The sequence below is a fragment of the Lygodium microphyllum genome, chromosome 11, assembly GCF_053477565.2.
Source record: "Lygodium microphyllum isolate KBCC chromosome 11, Lygodium_microphyllum_v1.1.10, whole genome shotgun sequence".
NCBI lineage: Eukaryota > Viridiplantae > Streptophyta > Polypodiopsida > Schizaeales > Lygodiaceae > Lygodium > Lygodium microphyllum.
The window spans coordinates 147,871,433-147,890,324 of record NC_141145.1 but is presented as its reverse complement, the minus strand read 5'-3'; positions in this window follow the sequence as shown (position 1 = coordinate 147,890,324).

The following is an 18,892-nucleotide window of genomic DNA, read 5'->3' as shown; positions in this document are numbered from 1 at the left end:
TGAACAACTTTCTCTCATACTCCTACCATTTCAAAGGACCTAAACATAGCACATGCTGGTGAGATGATTTCATCAATGGGAAAAAATTCTTCTATTAAAGCAATAAAATTTGGACCTTAGATCCTATTGACTTCTTAGGCACTTATTTAAATAGAAGATAGTATGATACATAACTATTCTTGTAGGAACTAATTGTAAAGTGAGGGCTATATTCAAGAATTGCATAGTGATCTATGCCATAGGGATATATCTTGACATGAGTGATGTAGGTATGGACATTATTTAGGAAGTATCTTGAGCCTATTCTGTTGGCCATATGATGCCCTTCCTCACTTAAAATCTGGTCTAGATATGGGCAAAGCATTATATTATCTTCTAGGCATTTGGTTCCAAGTCAAAGAAAATACATGAAATGACATAGAGGTGATGTAGATCGAGTCATATTCATTTGACTTGAAGGTGCAATGCTATTCAACATTGATAATTATTTCATAGTTGACCATTTTACATTACACATAGAGATAACCATTTCTGCAAGAAGATGGACTCAAATTTTTTTTAGATGATTGAGATTCTCTAGGTCCTTTGGCATTACTTTTGTAGAGTTGCATTTGAAGTTACTACTATCTTTATTTTAGCATTACTATAAGTATGACTTTTAGCATTGTCTTGGAGAGCAGACATTGTATTTTGGTAGTCTATTACTTGTTGATGGTGGAAGCTCTATACTTTGGTATTTGCATTATTCCTAGTAAGTCTAGCATGAAATTTGAGAAGATAAATGCCTTAGAGCTCGAGTTCGATGATGATTACATCTTTGTAGCTTCTTTTCTTGATGTTAATTAGTTAGTTGATATCTTGTCCACTTTCTCTTAGTGTTGACTGCTTCATTCAGGGGCTTCTTTCCATGTTATCTTGTATAAGAATTGATTTCATTCCTATCGTAGTATGATAGGTTCTGTGAGACCAGGAAATGACTTGGCATTGGATATTATTGGTATTGGTGATATTAGGCTACAATTTGCTTTAGGCAACACTTTTGTTTTGCATAATATACACCATGTTCCAGCTTGACCAAAAGCCTTTGTTGGATAGTTGGATGATGCAGGATATCATGTATCTTTTGGTAATTCTGCATGGAAGATTACCTGTGGGATCTTGTCTTTGCTCGAGGTGCCAAGGCTAGTAGCCTCTAACCTTACTTGTATCTGGGTCTATTGACTATGTTTTGGCTGTGAGCTGATATATCATATGTATCTTTATGGTATTGTGACCTTGGGTACATGTTTTTAAAATGAATGAAAATGTTTTCCCATTTGCATTTTTTTTTGCCCCCTTGACTATAAATGTTATGATTCATGTGATCATTGTCTTTATAGAGTAGGTGGACATGTAGTTTTCATAAGAAATCCGACATTATATGCATGGGTGAGCCTCCAACTCTTGTTCATTGTGATATATATGGTTCCATACCTTGTCAATCACTAGGTGGTATGAAGTACTTTATGACTTTCATTGATGATTTTTTGCATAAGGTCTGGGCATATGCCATAAAGTGCAAATTGGATATATTGGCTACCTTTCATCTTTGGCTTACTCTTGTTGAGAACTAGTCTACATATAGGCTAAAATGCCTAAGGTTAGATAATGGAGGTGAATATATCTCTAAAGAATTTGAGCAATTTTGCAATGGGTAGGGTATTAAGCATCAATTGACCACCCCTTACACCCACCCTAGAATGGTGTTGCAGAACACATGCATCACATATTCTTGGGATACACATCATGCATGATTGCTTTAAGGGAATTCTTTACTTGCCATTGAAGAAGTACACACAAAAGATCATTGAGCACTTCTATATATAGGATGTTAAGCCTATTGGCAATCCTTTACCTTCCCGTGTGAAGTTTAGTCAAGTAGATTATCCCCATTCATATGAGTAGGACGTTGAGATGGCCAATATTCCTTATGCATCTATAGTGCGTAATTTGATGTATACCATGATAGCCATTCATCTAGACATAGCATTTGCAATGGGAGTTGTGGCACACTATATGGCTACACTTGGTCACAACAACATTAGAACGCTGTGAAGGGTATCATGAGTACTTGAAAGGCAATGTAGATATGAGCATTTGCTATGGTGGATAGGATACTAGAATCATATGTTACTTGAATTTGGCTATGTAGGACATGCAGATAGTAAAAAGTTCACTTTTGGCTATGGTGGTTAGGATACTACAGTTGTATGTTACTTGACTCTAACTATGTAAGACATGCAGATAGTAGTAAGTTCACCTCTTGGTATGTCTACTTTTCTTGGAGATGCTGTCTCTTGGATGTCTAGGATATAGAAATGGACAACCTTATCTACTACTTAGAGTATGTTGCAAGCATTAAAGCTTGGAAAGAGGCCCTATGGTTAGGCTATTTGGTGATAGACCTTAGTCATACTATTACTCCTATGTTGTATTTGGATTCTATGAGTGCTATTTGGTTGGCCAAGAATCAGCCTAGTCTTTGATGCAAAGACAAACCACATTAAGCTACACTATCACTTCATCATGAAGGTGGTAGATGACAAGTCTATTGAGCACATCATGATCTCAACTAATGAGAATTGAGTGAGAATTCTATAGATATGCTCACTAAAAGTTTCTTAGCAAAATATTTTGTTTCCTTATGAGATGATGGGCATAAGATGAGATGACATTTATTCCTCATCCTTTTGTACTTTATATACATGTGTACTTTGTTATTTTTCTTGTTCTCTCCTTATTAGAGCCACATTTGCCTTTAAGTCTAAGATTTTTGGGGGGTAAAGGCACATTTTTCTTGTGTGCTTCCACTTGGGCTCTACCTTTTACTATGTTAGGTAGTGATTTCATAGATGATTAGCCATATAATATTGGTTCCTTTTCTCACAACTACCAAGAATTTGAATTCAAGAAAAAGTAGTAAACATAGGGCTATGCATACCCTTGCCAAGGGTTTATTTACTAAATAAAGCAGGACTTAATGATCAATAAATAATGTGACTGGTGTCACTTAGTAAAGCAAGACCTAATGATCAACAAAGAACATCAACAAAGAACTTAGTAAATAATAGTGAAACTTTTCATGGTAAATACAATTGCTATAAATCCTCTCTCTCAATAGTGAAGCAATTTATCTCGGTAACTATGAGCTGGTGAATTGCAAAGCTCACTAGATAATCTAGATTATGCTCTCTAAGCTTGCACAATATTTCTCCCATGGCAAATTTTGAAGTATCAATGTGCACATGGAAGGTATATTCTAATTTGGACCTCATTTTTTAGTGTCTCATAAACATGTTGGCATTTTGCAATCCATTGAATGATCATCAAAAACTTATATAATGGTCAAGTGATTCACATACTTTAACACAAATTGTTGATAATACTCTATATGGCTAAGAAAGCATTGAGCTCTGTTGCAGTTTATTGGTGGTGGTAGGTCAACAATCTCCTTGACTTTTGAGAAGTAGGTAGCTCTAATGGGCTAGGGTTAATTCTTTCATTTTTTAATTTGAGCTCCTCATCTTTCTCTTTTTGCATTTTCTTCTCTTTCTCCTTCTTCATTCAGGACTTTTCTTGGGCTCCTTTGATAGTCTTCTCTTATTCAAATGTAGTCTTTGTTGGAAATGGAGAAAGAGATAGAGAGAGTGATCACAAGACAATGAACAAGTGTGGGAAGCAATTCTACACTCAGAATATGCAGGTGCTTGAATAATAGTAGGATATAGCATACCTCGACTTTGGAACTACATCTTGGAAGGTCGAATGAGGAATCAATTGATTCGGACTATGGGGTGTCACCACCTTTTTCATAGCCAGCTTCCTGTCCAAGGGTGTTTGCTACCTTTTCTTGGAGCGAGGCCTGTTATGATAGGGAATTTCTTTCTTTTCTTCCATAGCAATGTTTTTTTTTCTTTCTTCTTTTTTCCTACTCCCGAGGGTGTTCCCACCTTTTCTTGAAGAATAGGTTGGCAAGACAGGGACCGAAGTCCTTTTCTCTCATGATCATGTGTGTGTGTGTGTGTGTGTGTGTGTGTAATATATCCAAGAGGAGAATGGCAGGAACACTATGTATTAGAACCATCCTTTCCACCTCTATTAGATTAGATGAGAAGGGAGCAAAGTAGGGGTGGGAGGTGGCTGTGAGGGGCTAGAATAACAAGGCCACCTCATCAGGATGATGGGAAGGATGGACATCAATAGTAGCATGAGAAGGATTACAGTGTGATGCCCAAAAGGAAAAGGATTGATCGATAGTGATTGTCAAGATTCCTAGGGAGAGGTAATACTTCTTGAGGTGATAGCCATTAATTTGAAAGGAATCATTAGAAGCATTGACATCCTTATCTAAATAGAGCCGTTAGGGTTGACAGCAAGTGCCTTATAGGGGTCTATTCAACACTATTGTGGTTTTCCTGGAAACTTGCTGAATCTTGAATCGTAGGCCAAGACTAAGTCACCTTTCTTAAATTTCTCATGCTTGATGAAGTTGTTGTGATAGGCCTTTCATCACGCATGTGTGGCTTCCATACACTGTTGGGCCATCGTACGAGTCTCGTCTCCAGACATTCCAAGTGTAGTAGATGGCATTGCAAGGACTTATTATCACCTAGGCATTCTGTGATAGCCACACATAGAGAGGGTAGCTCTACGACTTCTATACCATACACCAACTGAAAAGGTGTTTGTCTTGTAGTAGCAGCACTATGGAAGATTTTGTACACCCACCGGGCCTCTGTAAGTCGATCATCCTAATCACGGTGATGTGTTGTAGTCACCCTTATTAGGATCAAGTAGAGGATGCGATTGATAACTTTGACTTGGTTGTTGGCTCTAGGATGGTTGGATGTGTACTTGCAATGGCGGATCTTGTATAGCTCTATCAATTCTTCCATAATCTTGTTGAGGAAGTGAGTACCTTTGTCACTAACAAGCTCTAAGGGTCTGTCAAAGCGAGTGATGATGTTCTCATACAAGAACAGAGCCATATTGTTGCCATCATCCTGCCTCAGAGATTTGGCTTCACACCACTTTGTGACATAACCTACACATACCAAAATGTATATGTTCTACTTCCTTCTGGTTGGCGGAATGATGGGGCCAACAAAGTTGATTCTCCATTTCTTGAATGCTTTAGGGGAAGGATGGGCTTTAGGTGTATAGTGTTGATTTTGGTGCACTTTTCCATCCAAACAAGCATAATATCATTCGTAGTAATCGTAAGCATCTTTGTGGAGGGTCATCCAATAGTTCCTATGAGTAGAGCCTTTCTCGCAGTTGCTTCTCCTGCAAAGTGTCCTCCACAAGGCTCGTCATGGTATGCTTTCAACACTATTCTAATCTTGACTTCTGCAACATATCTGTGTAGTACTTTATCCTTGCCTCTCTTGTACAGAGTGCCATCTAATAGAGTGTAGGGGGTTGATTCCAATATAATCTTCTTCTTCTTATGGCTAGAGATACCAGGAGGATACTATTGAGTTGCCAAGATGTTGACTATATTAGTGTACAATGGGGTTACAATTGCAACTAGAAAGAGGGAGGCATCAAGAAGGTTTAGATCATCTTGCTCCTCTTTGTCGCTCCAAGGGATTCACAACAGATGATCAACTAGGACATGGGACTAGGCTTGGCAACCACTTCAAAGTTGAACTCTTAGAACAAAAGGAGCTATCTCATCATTCGGCCTTCACATCTGCCTTATTCATAAGGAAGGATAGGGCCTCATGATCCACATAATTTGAAATGCATTGACAGTGGGTAGTGTTGAAACTTCTCCAAGAAGGCAAACACCATTGTTGCAAGGCATTTAGGCTCTATCACTATGTAGTTTCTTTCTTAATTAGTTACTTTTTGGCTTCCATAAATAGATAGGTTGATCTAACTTTGAGGAGTATTTTTTACATAAGATTGTACCTAACCCTTCGAAAATGCATCAGTGTGCACATGGAATTCCTTCATCCAATCAGGAGGTTGCAAGATAGGCGCTTAAAATAGACACTACTTCAAAGTGTTGAATACTTCGTCACAATCAACAGTCCATGTAAACTCTACATCTTTCCTTAGGAGCTTATGCAAGGGGTTTTCCTTTGTCACAAAGTGTGCAATGAACTGTCTATAATAGCCCACATGACTGAGGAATGCCCTCAACTATTTGAGGTTGGTTGGCACTGTTAGACCTATAATCTTCTCAATAATGGCAAGATCTATTGTTATCCCTTGTGCAGAGACAATGTGGCCCAATAAAACTCCTAGAGAGACTCTAAAGAAGCATTTGTTGGGGTTGAGAGAAATCCCACACTCTCAACATCTGTCAAGCACTACTTGAGGTGTCCCGAATGCTCACAAATTAAGCTATAGATACAAAAGTCATCTAGGTATACCTCAATGAAATCATGTATATAATTTTGGAATGCAGCCATCATCACTCTTTGAAAGGTGGCAAGAGAATCATAGAGTCCAAATTGTATCACTTTGTAAGCATAGGTTTCCGATTCTATTGTGAAAGTTGTTTTGGATTGATATTCTTCTATGATCTAGACTTCATTGTATTCATTGAATCTTTCCAAGAGGGAATAGAGATCATGTCCAGCCATTGTGTCCAACAATTGGTTTGTGAAAAAGATAGAAAAATGGTCTTTCTTTGTCTTGGAGTTCAATTTTTGGAAGTCCACACATATTCACAGCTTTCCATTCTTCTTGGGTACTATCACGATGGGTGAGACCCATTCACTATTGGCCAGTTTATAGATAAACGTAGCTTCAAGGAGCTTCAACAATTCAACTTTCATTAGGGCAAAGTAATTTGAATTCATGTGCCTCTATCTTTGCCTCATAGACTTGGCATTAAGCTCTAGGTCAATGTGATGCTAACACACACAGTGGGATCAATCCCCTTTAGATCTTTGTAGGACTATGCAAACACATCCAAATTCTCCTTCAAAAGGTCATGTAAGATTAATAGTTTCTCTTCTGGAAAACCGGTATCCACCTTCAAGTGGCATTTAGTACCATCAACATCCACAAAAGTTAATTACTTTTCACCTTCCACTTTGTGTATGAAGGTCCCACGGACTGCTTTTGGGTATAGATCCGACTCCTTCAAGGGAGTGGCCTCCTCATCAGATGCTATGCTAGAAGCAATTTCCTCTTTTCATGAGGACTCAACTTGCTCCTTGGGGTGCTGAAATGGTATCATGGCTATTTTCGATTTGGTTTGGGAATTAGTTACTTCTTGGCTCGAGGACTCGTCCTTCGAGGATGCCTCCAGGAACATCACACAACAAAAACCATCTAAGTTCTGCTTAAGCTGCAGGACTGGTGGTTGTTGGCAAGGTACATCATCATCATCCTCTCTTGAGAAGAGTAAATTCGGGTGACGAGAGCCTTGAAGGAAGGTTTCTTATGCTTAATCCATTTCTTATGGATATTTTGCATATAATGCAATTCATCAACCAATCTAAAGGGTACCAGAGTCATTCCGTTTGATAGCATGGGATCTTCAACTTTCTGGAACCTCTAGGACTTCACACTCATTTGTATCCCCTTTAGACTAGATAGAGTCTTCCAATTTGCTTTCATAATTTCTTCTATATTATCATCATCGTTCTCTTCAAACTCTATCTTTGCCTTTGTAGTAGGGGCTTTATAAGAGAAGAATAGATTCTCTATTGTATCCTCTACTTTTGCTTTTACATCTGACTCTGCTCCTGTGTCTGTCTCTGCCTTTGCTTTTGTCTTTGGCTCTGCTACGGCCATGTAATATGGAGAACAATCATCAAGGCCTCTCTATCTCACTGTTAGAGGTGATTTCAGAAGTCATTCCTAGTTCAAGTAGGAGATATTCGCCCATTGACAAGGACTTTGCTTCTTTTGAGAGTTGGCTTACAATGCCCACTATTAGGGACTGTGCCTCTGTTTTCTTGGGAAAGATCTGTTTGATAGCCTCTTTGTCTCCTAATATGCCATCTGTTACTTCATTGGAGGAGTCTGTTAAGACTTCGATGGAGGTGGATCCATTACCTTTTTGTAAACCATACAACTTCAGCACCACTTTGTTGGGTCTTCTGCCTAGGGTTAGAGTTCCCTTGAACCAATCCGTCCATGCTTTTGCTTCAAAAATCAACGATCTTCCCAAAAGTAGAGGGTATGAGGTCTCGTAGGAATTTTGTTTTACCACCAAATAGGTTAGCCAATAATATCTCCCTACGAGGGTTGTCTTTACATATGGGAGAATGCCCAAAGGTTTAATTCTGCTTTGATCTATCAGTATGATAAGCCATTTTGTAGGCTACATACCTTGCAAGCCTAGACCCTTCATTGTCACATCCATCATTATATTCACCAGACCAACCTCTATCAATCAATGCATCTACTATAAGACATCCTTCAATCCACACAACAATCTCTAGAGTACCAAGATCCAGAAAGGCATTAGTCACATCCACTTCTTTCATAGGTTCTAAGGCTTTTTATTGGACTTGAGGGTAGTTGTGGGAGCAATCCTTAGGCCTCATCTTCTTGTTAGTATGCTTTTGAATGTTTTTTGATAATTGGGAGATAGCATCAACAACTATCAGAATATTAGGTTTGGTTTGAAGGTGTCTAGGTCTTTCACCAAGTCATACTCTTTAATAGGATCCATGGGCTTCTCCAATTGGTTAGGAAATTGGGCAACACCCACTTTTATCTTTTCTATTTCCTCTAAAAGTAGCAACATATGCACTTCTTCTATCACTTGAGGTACTTTGGTGTCCTCTATCTCTTGGACCTCTAGTCCTATCTCTATAACTGCCTCTATATCCTTTTGTACTACTGGATTGCTCTATACTATACCACTCAGTTCTTTATTGTTTTGTTTCTCCTTTGGAAGATTGAACTTCACCATTTTGGCAGAGGGAATGTTCTCTTTTGGAACTGTGGGTTCTCTTTTTTTGGCATGTGTTATTGTGGCAACTTCATATTCTACCATGTTGGAGGCATGTTCTTGGGTCTTTTGTTGGATATCAGGGGTAGCTCTCACAAGAGTTGAATTAGGATAGACTTTTGTAGTGTGGCCTTCTCCTTTGAAGACTGCATAAGGGTTTGTAGTCCATGGACCTTCTAGGGTTTGGAAAATTTGAGGAGATATGTCCCTTTTCTCCAAATCTGTAACACTCCCCTTTTGATCTCTGGCCATCGCCAGACTATTGTCCTCTTAACTCTGAGAGGGAAACCTCCCTAGGCCAAAATTAGGACTGAACTCTCTAGGCTTTGGTTCGATATCATGGGTGGTCATCTTGGATTTCAACAAGTTGAATCTTGATTCTTCATCTTTCTTCCTTCTTTCATGCATCTCCTTCAATGAGAAAATATCTTCTGTATGGTTCTTTCTTAAATAGTACGAATAGAAGGCTCCGGGGATAGTTGGTTTTTTGGTACATTCAATGGCTAAATGTCCTGCTTGATGGCACTTTCCACATTATGTATTGGATCACATCACATCTCTCCCACTTACTGTAAGACTAGGTATGTTGGTGGTATTCACATTCATTATCATCTGTAGCTGTTTTATAATCACATCCATCATCTCTTTCTTGTTGCTGATGACTGAATTGGACAAATAGTCCTTCAAAATTTCTCCTCCTGGAGTACTTGTAGTGTTTTTTGCGAATTCTTCCTAATCATTGCATAGATTGGTTGGATTGATCCAAAGGGTCCTTTGTTCTAATTCTAATTTAGAGCTTCTATTGAGAGTGGCAGTTGTTGGTTCTGGTTGGTAGGGTTCCACTGTTGTTGTTAAGTTGCCATTGGGAGAACTGTTCAAGGCCACTATTGTTGTGGTTGAGAGGTACTTTTGTTTGTGGCGGCCCCACTGTGAATTTGATACACTGTACTACTGAATTGGTTGCATCTACTGAGGGTAGGGGTAGGAAATAGTTCCTAGGGCTGCATTTGGTGGGTATACCATTCTTGGTATGGGAGGAGGTAAAACTCCTCTTCTTGAGGTCATTAACAGCCTTGCTTCAACTTCATCATACAGTCTTGCATCTTCCACTGTAGCTTACAAGTTGACTGGTCTTCTCAATTCCACAAACTTACGAACTTCTGGTTGTAGACCTCTAAGAAAAACTCCCTTCTTGATGCCTTCATCCAAGTGATGGTTGGTCCATCTCTTTAATATGGACTCCATTCTAGAGACATATGCTTTCACCCATCACCAAGAGACTGACTTAAGTTCATGAACTCCTATTGCATCCACTCTTCGAAACCTTCATGCCTAAATGTAGTGAGGAAGGCCAACTTTAGGTCATCCCATGTGCCAAAAGTTTCTTGTTGCTTGTCTCTCATACCACTAAAATGTCACACCTTTGAAGTGGCAGGGAATATTGCCAACCAATGCTCGGGGGTTCTAGCATTGTTGGCTACACATGCTACCATGAACTCAGCTACATGAAGATTATGGTCTTCATTGTACTCTCCCCTTAAATATGGGCAACGATGGCTAGTCTCATAAATATTTTTAGGATGGATTTGACTAGAAAGGGGACCTTGAGTTGCCAAAAGGGTGTCAAAAGAGGCTTCTGCTGCTAGCTTGTTCTTAGCTTTGATTTTTTATTTCTCTCTTCTCACATATCTCTAGACTTGTTCTACTACTTGCCTCTTGATCATGTCATCCATCAGGGAGTTAGCTCCATCCAATTTGTTTGTACTCAACAAAATAGAATCAAAAGGGCTTCAGTCTCTGGAGGACTCTCTTGCCAATATTTCTTCTACTTCCTTCTTTTCAACGTCTCTGAATTCAACTTTCATTCCACTTATAGAGGGGAAGATATTCAGTTCTAAAGGTATCAAGACTCATTCTTTTGAGGATCATCGTAGTGCCACTGTCTTGATAATATCAACTTTGGAGGGTTTCAATAGCATAGGTTGTGAAGAACACTTTGTCTACTAGCTTCTAGTAGGCTGCAAATTGGACAAACAAAAGATTGTCAGTGCACTGAGCATCCCACGAATAGATTCCAACTCTTCTCCTTCTTGTTTTTGTGAAGTTCAATTGACCATGACTCCTGAAGCTTCTTCACGATCTCCCACTTGATGATGTCTAGAAATTCTTTAACAAAGACTAAATCTCCCATTGATGCTCATTTTCTTTGTTTCTGCTCCTATTTTCAGTTTTGTGGGAAACAATTGGATATTGTGATACAACTTTCTATAGCTTTAGAGGACAATGGAATCAGTCTGTCACATAGAGCTCATATCAAGATAGTAACATGCTTCTACCATTGAGGGATGCACTTCTTGTAGAAAGTGGCTTGGGCAATGAAGATCTCCAATTCTTCACAGTTGTAGGGATTCTCCAATCTTCTATTCTTTTCTTCCTTTTCAATAGTGCCACTTTTTCCATTTTTAGCCTCCTCTATTGGTGCTTATCGATGGCAGTTTTCCTTGGCTGCACACCAAAAACATGGAGCTCCAAGAGAAACACCAAGAAAATGGGGAACATACTATGAGAAAATCTATATTGTATCATAAAAAAGCATGTTTTGCATCTTTTAATCAACCGCAAGAAGAAAAACAACACCAATCTTCTCAAATCTTTACGCATCATCATATAACAATTCTCCCATGGATTTATCACAACAAAACTTAACACATTCTTCATATTCTTCATCAAACAAGCAAGAGAACACAAAGGAATGCTCTACTTTTAATGGGAATCATCACATAGTATTCATCTTCAATAGCATCATAATCTTCATAGTCTCTCTCATACAGATACAATGTTTCTCATAGAAAACTTACTCTCTCTCACTCTCTATCTCTCTCACACATGCTATCTCTCAATAGTACATTGGAATAATGAAAAATAATCATACATAATCTCTCTTTGGTCATGGATACCCCTCCCAAGAGGTATGTCTGAGATATGAAGGGTCACAAAAGCCACTACAGTGTCCTTTCGTAGCTCAATAGTGTCATTGTCACTTTAGTCTTCACTTGAGTCTTCAACATCTACTTATTCCACTTCTTTGAGCTATTTTGAAGTTGTATTCATCTCTTCCCAAGATTAGAAAACTTCCCCAAGCTACCTATAGAGGCATATAGAAGAAAAATAAAATAGAGACAAAGGCTCTACAGTACCATACAAAAGGTCATTAGAAAGCATTTAGCTCAACTAAAACCATTCAAAACCATCAACAATCATTCAATAAGCTTCAAAATACTCTTAAAATCCATCAATCATTATTCCAACCTCTCTTTCAGAAAGAAGTTAGAGCAAAATAGAAGCTAAATATAACCAATTAGAACTTATCAAGCACTCAATAGAACCTTTCAGCACATCATATCTCCACTAAAAAACATCATGAGCTTCTCAAACCTATTCAACCTTATCCAAAACTCTCTAAAACACTTCCAAACCAATCAATTATCATTCAAATGATACAAAAATCACCCAAAAATCCAACAAAAAATAGCCAAAAACACAATCATATCAATCCTCAACACGAAGATATAAGGAAGAATGTGCAATCAAATATTGAACGCAATACTATTGCTATGAACTCGACATGGGTATACATCACCTCTATGCACATCGTCCATGTTATCCCAACCTTCTCTGATGAACATAGATATCTATACCTTTGAAAATGTGCATAGAAGGACAATGATGTGGATTAGTAGTCTTGAAAATATGCACAAAAAAATGAATTGGCAAAAACCAAGAGAGTCCCATAGATCTTGATACTTTTTAGAGAACTTCATGAAGCTATGAATATCATTTAGCAATTTTGTTGCCAGAAGAAGCGGCATGGACCATCAACGGGATTGGCCACTCGAACAATTCACATGGTAAGCAAGGAAGAAGTTCAAGAGCACCGTATAGATTCAGAGATGTAGGCACCAAAGATTTATACTCATACAAGATTTTTTTTACATCAACATGCAAAGCTTCATATGTTTTGATTAGGCTCCTCAAAGGTTGTTCCTCTATTAGATTTGATGGATAAATAATTGCAAGGAGAGAGTATGCATGTAAGTAGATAAAATTCATGACTACAAAGCAACTACACCAAGAAAAAGGGTAATATTATGAAGACTTATAATTAGATAGGAAGATATGATGCAAAATGGGGGGGCCAAGTTTCAAATCCTTTGTAGTGTAAACATTGCACTATTGCAACTAAACCTCCCTCTAGAACCTCCTTAAACTCGAGCAATCTACCTTTCTAGTGATTCTTTAGTAAATCACGATGTCTTACTCGATGAGGTCTCGTTGTTCTTGGTTGGATGTACACATATGAGTCTTTTTTGAATGTTGCTCCTATCCATTGTCCATGCTCATCCTTTGTATTATGAACATAGATAACCTTGACGGAATCTTGAGGATATCAGTGATGACTTGTAGATTCCATTATAATGATTCACCAAGGAACTTGTAGTTCTTACGAGGAAAACAAGTAGTTGATTGCAAGAAAGGGAGAAATGGTGGATCTTGAGTACCAATAGATAATGGTGACCTTGTGGCTATGAAAGGAAGGAGGTAGTGGAAATATTTGATGAATGGATTAGTGGAATGGAGAGGAAGAATGCCAAAAGAAGTAGTAGTTCTCAAAGAAACACACCAAAGAAGCTTTTTTTGGGCTATACATAACATAAAATAAGTTTTTGAGTGAGAAGGGGCATTTTGGGAGAGGAGGGAAAATTTTCTAGTTTTCCTCCCACTTTTGGACACCTTGTAGGGCCCACCTAGGATGGGGGACAATGTTGTCAAAGGTAAAAGTTAAGGGAGGACAAAAGTGGAGATAGGGGACAAGCCTACTTTTGGTGGGCCCAAGGGAAAAAAGGGAGTGGATAAAATGTGCACACCACCCCCTCTCCCATTGGTCCACCTCAAATCTCTTGTAATTAGGAGAGTCATTAACTCTTAAATTAAAGGGCCCTTTTTGTGTCCATATTTCCCCTAATGATTATAAGCATGATCGGGGTGGTCCATCCCCCCACTAGGATAGTCTCCATGTGTGCAAACAGTTTGGGAGCACTTCATTGCTCCCATCATCCCAAGAGGCACACACCCTTGAGACCATTTGCACCCTCCATTTTCCACCTCTCCTCCCTTCTCCCTCCTCCCCTTATATACTTAATCTATTAGAAAAGGGGGGTGCCTAGGCCCCCCTAGACTGACTACGTGTGTGTAGACATTCTAGGGGCCAACCATAATAGGTGTGGTCAGGGGGCCCGCACCCCCACCATAATAGGGGTAGTTAAGAGGCCCACAATCCCCACAAGTAATATGCATGGCCCTCCCCACACCCCCATTGTAATAGGTGTGGTTGGGGGACCTGCAACCCCTCGAGACCATTTATGCATGGAAATAGTTTGGGGGGGGCTTGGGAGTTGCTATATCTAGGAGTAGGGTTGGGGGAGGCTTCATATGCTTCCCCTTATATGCTCATTTCATTGGGAAGTAGGGGACTCATCCCCCATCCCACTATAATAGGTGGGGCTTGGGAGTTGCTGTATCTAGGAGTGGGGTTGGGGGAGTGCTGTATCTAGGAGTGGGGTTGGGGGAGGGCTCATATGCTTCCCCTTATATGCTCATTTGATTAGGAAGTAGGGGACTCATCCCCCATCCCACTATAATAGGTGGGGCCAAGGGGGCCACATTCAACAATGATTTGGAAAGGCTTAGGTGCACCTCCATTGTTCCAAGGGGGGGCATGCATCCCTCAAGACTATCTACTCATGGTGGATGGTTGGGGGGGGCTTGGGTGCCCCCACCATGCCTAAAATGAGTGGGGTGGGGGATATTGAGCTAAAAATATATTTGACTTATTTAACATAACCCCAAAATAATATTAATTAATGGATTAAACTTTTTTAGTAAAAAGAAATACGTTCCTAGAGAGTATATGTGTCCCATAAGCAGAATCCCTATTGGGAGGACCCAAACTTTCTATAAATAGGCATGCTATCCACCATCTAGCTTCAATGTCATTTTTGTAGTTTGTAGGTGCCATTTCTATTATTTCCACATCCCCTTTTGCGGAGGATATCTAAGGTGAAGCTATCCATCACTATTGTCTACCACTAGGCACTTGTTGCCTAGTCCCTATTGTTATTTTTCGAGGTTTCTTAGCATGATCATCACCTTTTTGAACTTGGTGATTACTGTCAAAGGTTGGAATAACTTCTATTTACTACCTACATACCTTTTAGAGTTGCTCTATAGCTTACCCAACTTTGTTAATGTCAATCCTATTGTTGTGTTTTGACTAGACTACTATCACCCTACCCAAGATGAGTGTTATAGATATGTGTCTTGCTGCCAAACCCATCGATACAACTACTATGTCATCCTTGCTACATGTGTTTTTAGGTTTTCTACATTCGACTATCCATCATAGAATTGGCATCATATTATTGTGTTTTTACTGGCACATGCCTTTGGAGGTTTCCTATTGCATTTTGGGATCCGTTTGAGTATGACACACTCTCCAACTCATTCTTTTTGCCCTAGTCCTTGAGGTAGGGGAGTTTTGAACTTCAATGCATAGTATATTTGCTACATTAAGTATTATATTATATTCAATATTCATTCATTGTGTTCATTGACTCTAAGTTACCCTAACCCTAATTCCATTTCTTTATCACTTTGTGTGTTTGTTGTATGATAGTGTTGTGTTTTTTGTGTTAGAGCATTTCTTTATATGGTATTAGAGCTAGATACTTTTTGAAGAAACCTAGGCCCTCAATTGGAAAGCTCTTCTTAGAAGCAAGAACTATAGAAGGGAAGATGACTTTGAATCAATTTTTTATTTCTTTAGACTTGCAAGACAAATACATCAAGAAATGAGAAGAAGTGGGCCTCCCAATTTACTCCACAAAGATCCAACACGGCTAGAGAGACATCAGACTACCATGGAGTCTATAGACCTCATGAAATCATATGAGCTGAGTACAACCTCATCCTCATGCATTAGGCTCAACAACAAATTGAAGGTAAATCTGAGTTTTCTCCTTTAGATTCAATGCAAAAATCTATTGATTTTGCAAGAAGGATAGAAGCTAGTACAGAGTATAAACCTACCATGTCTTTTGCCTCCTAGACCTACTCTAATGCTAGGTATGCAATCATTTACTTCTTAATCTTTTGCAAATACTTCCTCCTTTGGAAAAGATTTGGGTGACTCTTAGAAAGAAAGAACTTTAGAAAATATTGGTTCTTCAGTCAACATGAAGAAGATAGGTATCTTTCTATGAACACAAAACACGGCGAGGAAATGAAAAAGTTGTTACCACAAGCTATGAGTTTTCCTTCATATTTCTTTCCTTTAGCTTTTTTCCCTCAAGGTCAATTTGAAGTTTGTGGATCATCTCATTCTTCATTTCAATTCCATCCATCTAATGATCAAGAGAAAGCACATTCATCTACAAATTCATTTCCAAACCCACCATTCCCTTCCTCTCCTTCTATTACATCATCATTCACATTTTCATTTCATGCATCCCATGTGTCTTCTCATGCCACACAAGGCAATTCCTCACATATAGATTTTAGGACCTCTTCTTTCGCTCAATTGAGTGTTGTAGATACACTTATGATGGAGGCTTGCCATCCAATTCCCATAACTTTCACGATTTTCCTAGGTTGGGAGACCCTCCCGACCACTTCCAATTGTGGACTAACTAGTACAATAATTTGCCTCCATGCCATTACCTAGTGGACCTAATGGTCATTTTGGTATGCCCTAGTTGACATTTAGATAGGGCTACAATGTTTAAGTGCCTCCTACATTGGCACCTTATGGAAACACACATGCTTGAGTGCCACCTTATTGGCACCATATGGACTCTTACAACCCATTTTTTCCTATCGGTCTCCACCTTCTTTGTCTTTCTCTCCCTTCCTATCCCCCTTATCCTTCTTACCCTACCTACTTGGACACCTCATGGTTTATCTTCCTCATTTTCTAGGCATGCTTTTACTAACAAGACTCATTTTAACACATCTAATTATACCCCTTGGTCAAATTTGATGAGGTATGTTCTTGACTGATGGAACTTGTGGGACCTTGTCCAAGGGTTGGAACCCTAGAATAATCCTTGACTCATTTTGCACAATGTTGTCTACTCATGGAATGCTAGGAATGCCTCCACCATAGTCGAGTTGATGCAATGTCTTCTCCCTAAATTTCATTCATAGATATAAGACTTTGACTTAGCATCGATGGGCACACTTGATTGACCACTATATGGCTTGAGATATGACTTGTCAAACATCAACCATGAGTTTCAAAATCTCAAAATAATTGATTTGGACGACCTTAAGGTCAACTTGACTGAATATTAGTGACGTCTTGCTGAATTCTCCACTAGGGGGGATCCTAAGTCCTCTAACATCCAAGCCACTTTATTTCTGAACAAGCTGTCTAGAAAAATACTTTCATTTTGTATAGCAAGCGATCCCACACCTCACTATGCCCATGTTCTATGAACTTGAGGGTTAGCTATTGCATCACACTTGGCTCTTCAATTGGCTTCATAAAATGTCCTCCATAGAGGGAAATCTTCTTGCTTCTTCTCATATGGGTTAGCAAGAGAAAGGAAATAAGCCTCAAAATTCCCCTCAAAACTCAAGTCAAGCTCAAAATCAAGCTAGTGAGTCACAAGAGACTCCTAGTCAACCCTAAAACTAGAGTGGTAGAATGCACTTAAGAAAAATAGATATTGTCAACATTGTCAAAAGATTGGCCATTTTGACAATGAGTGTTGATAAGAGGTGAGAGGCACATAGCCTAAACCTAAGAAGTAGACCCTTGCTTCATAGTTAGGTAACTTCTAATAGGGGAGATAGGGTGGTGGCAACCAAAATTAGGGACTGTGGTGAGACCAGACCCACATTGCAACTAGTCAGCCATCACAATCAAGATCATTCTCAACTCTAGAGGGAATGTCTGAATGGTCTGCCAAGGCCCATCTCATCTTTTTAGAGTTTTGTGAGGATGCAAGCCTCATATATATTTGTCAGTTATGTCTAGATAAGGTAACTACAGGGGCCCACTCTTCTCAGGCTAGAACATCTTCTCTTGCTTGGATTGTGGATAATGGAGCCACATCTCACATGACCTCCATCCATGACATTTATCTTACTTGAACCCTTATAGCTAGGCATCTTTGGGTCAAAAACAACTCCTTGGTCAATATTTAGGCTCAAGGTTGCATCAGTTTTTCTATTGAGATGGGTGCGGATCTTGCTATGTTGAAGGATGTGTACTATGTACCCTAGCTTGGGGTGAACCTTTTATCCCTTTGACATCTTTGCTAGTTGGGGTGAGAAATTTTCTTCATAGCAATCATAGTCAAGGTCCTAGACTCTCAAACTAGTTTACTAATTGCTCATGAGTGAAGTACAACCTAGTGGCCTCTACATAATGACTCACTTTCTTTCTTAGTCGATAGTAGTGGAGGGCCCAAGGTTCCACTACTTCTAGGATTTAGCCACCAAATGGGAGCCTACAAACAACGAGCATCCATGGCATTATTGCTTAGGACATCTGACTCTCTTTATGAGTTGTCACATCAGCAAATGGTTGAGGGCCTTCCCTACCTCAAATTGTCAAGGACGTCTACAAATCCACTCAGCTCGAGAAACATCATTGCATTTCATTCCCTCTGCAAACTACACATAAATTTTAGGTGCCATTGAGGTTAATTCAGATTGATATTTGTGGATCGACATCCATTCTCACCTTTGATGTGATGTAATTCTTTTTTATAGTGGATGAAATGTGGTGTATTTTCTAAAGCACAAATCTAATGCATTTCCATTCTCACCTTGAATGATATGATATACTTCTTTTTGATAGTG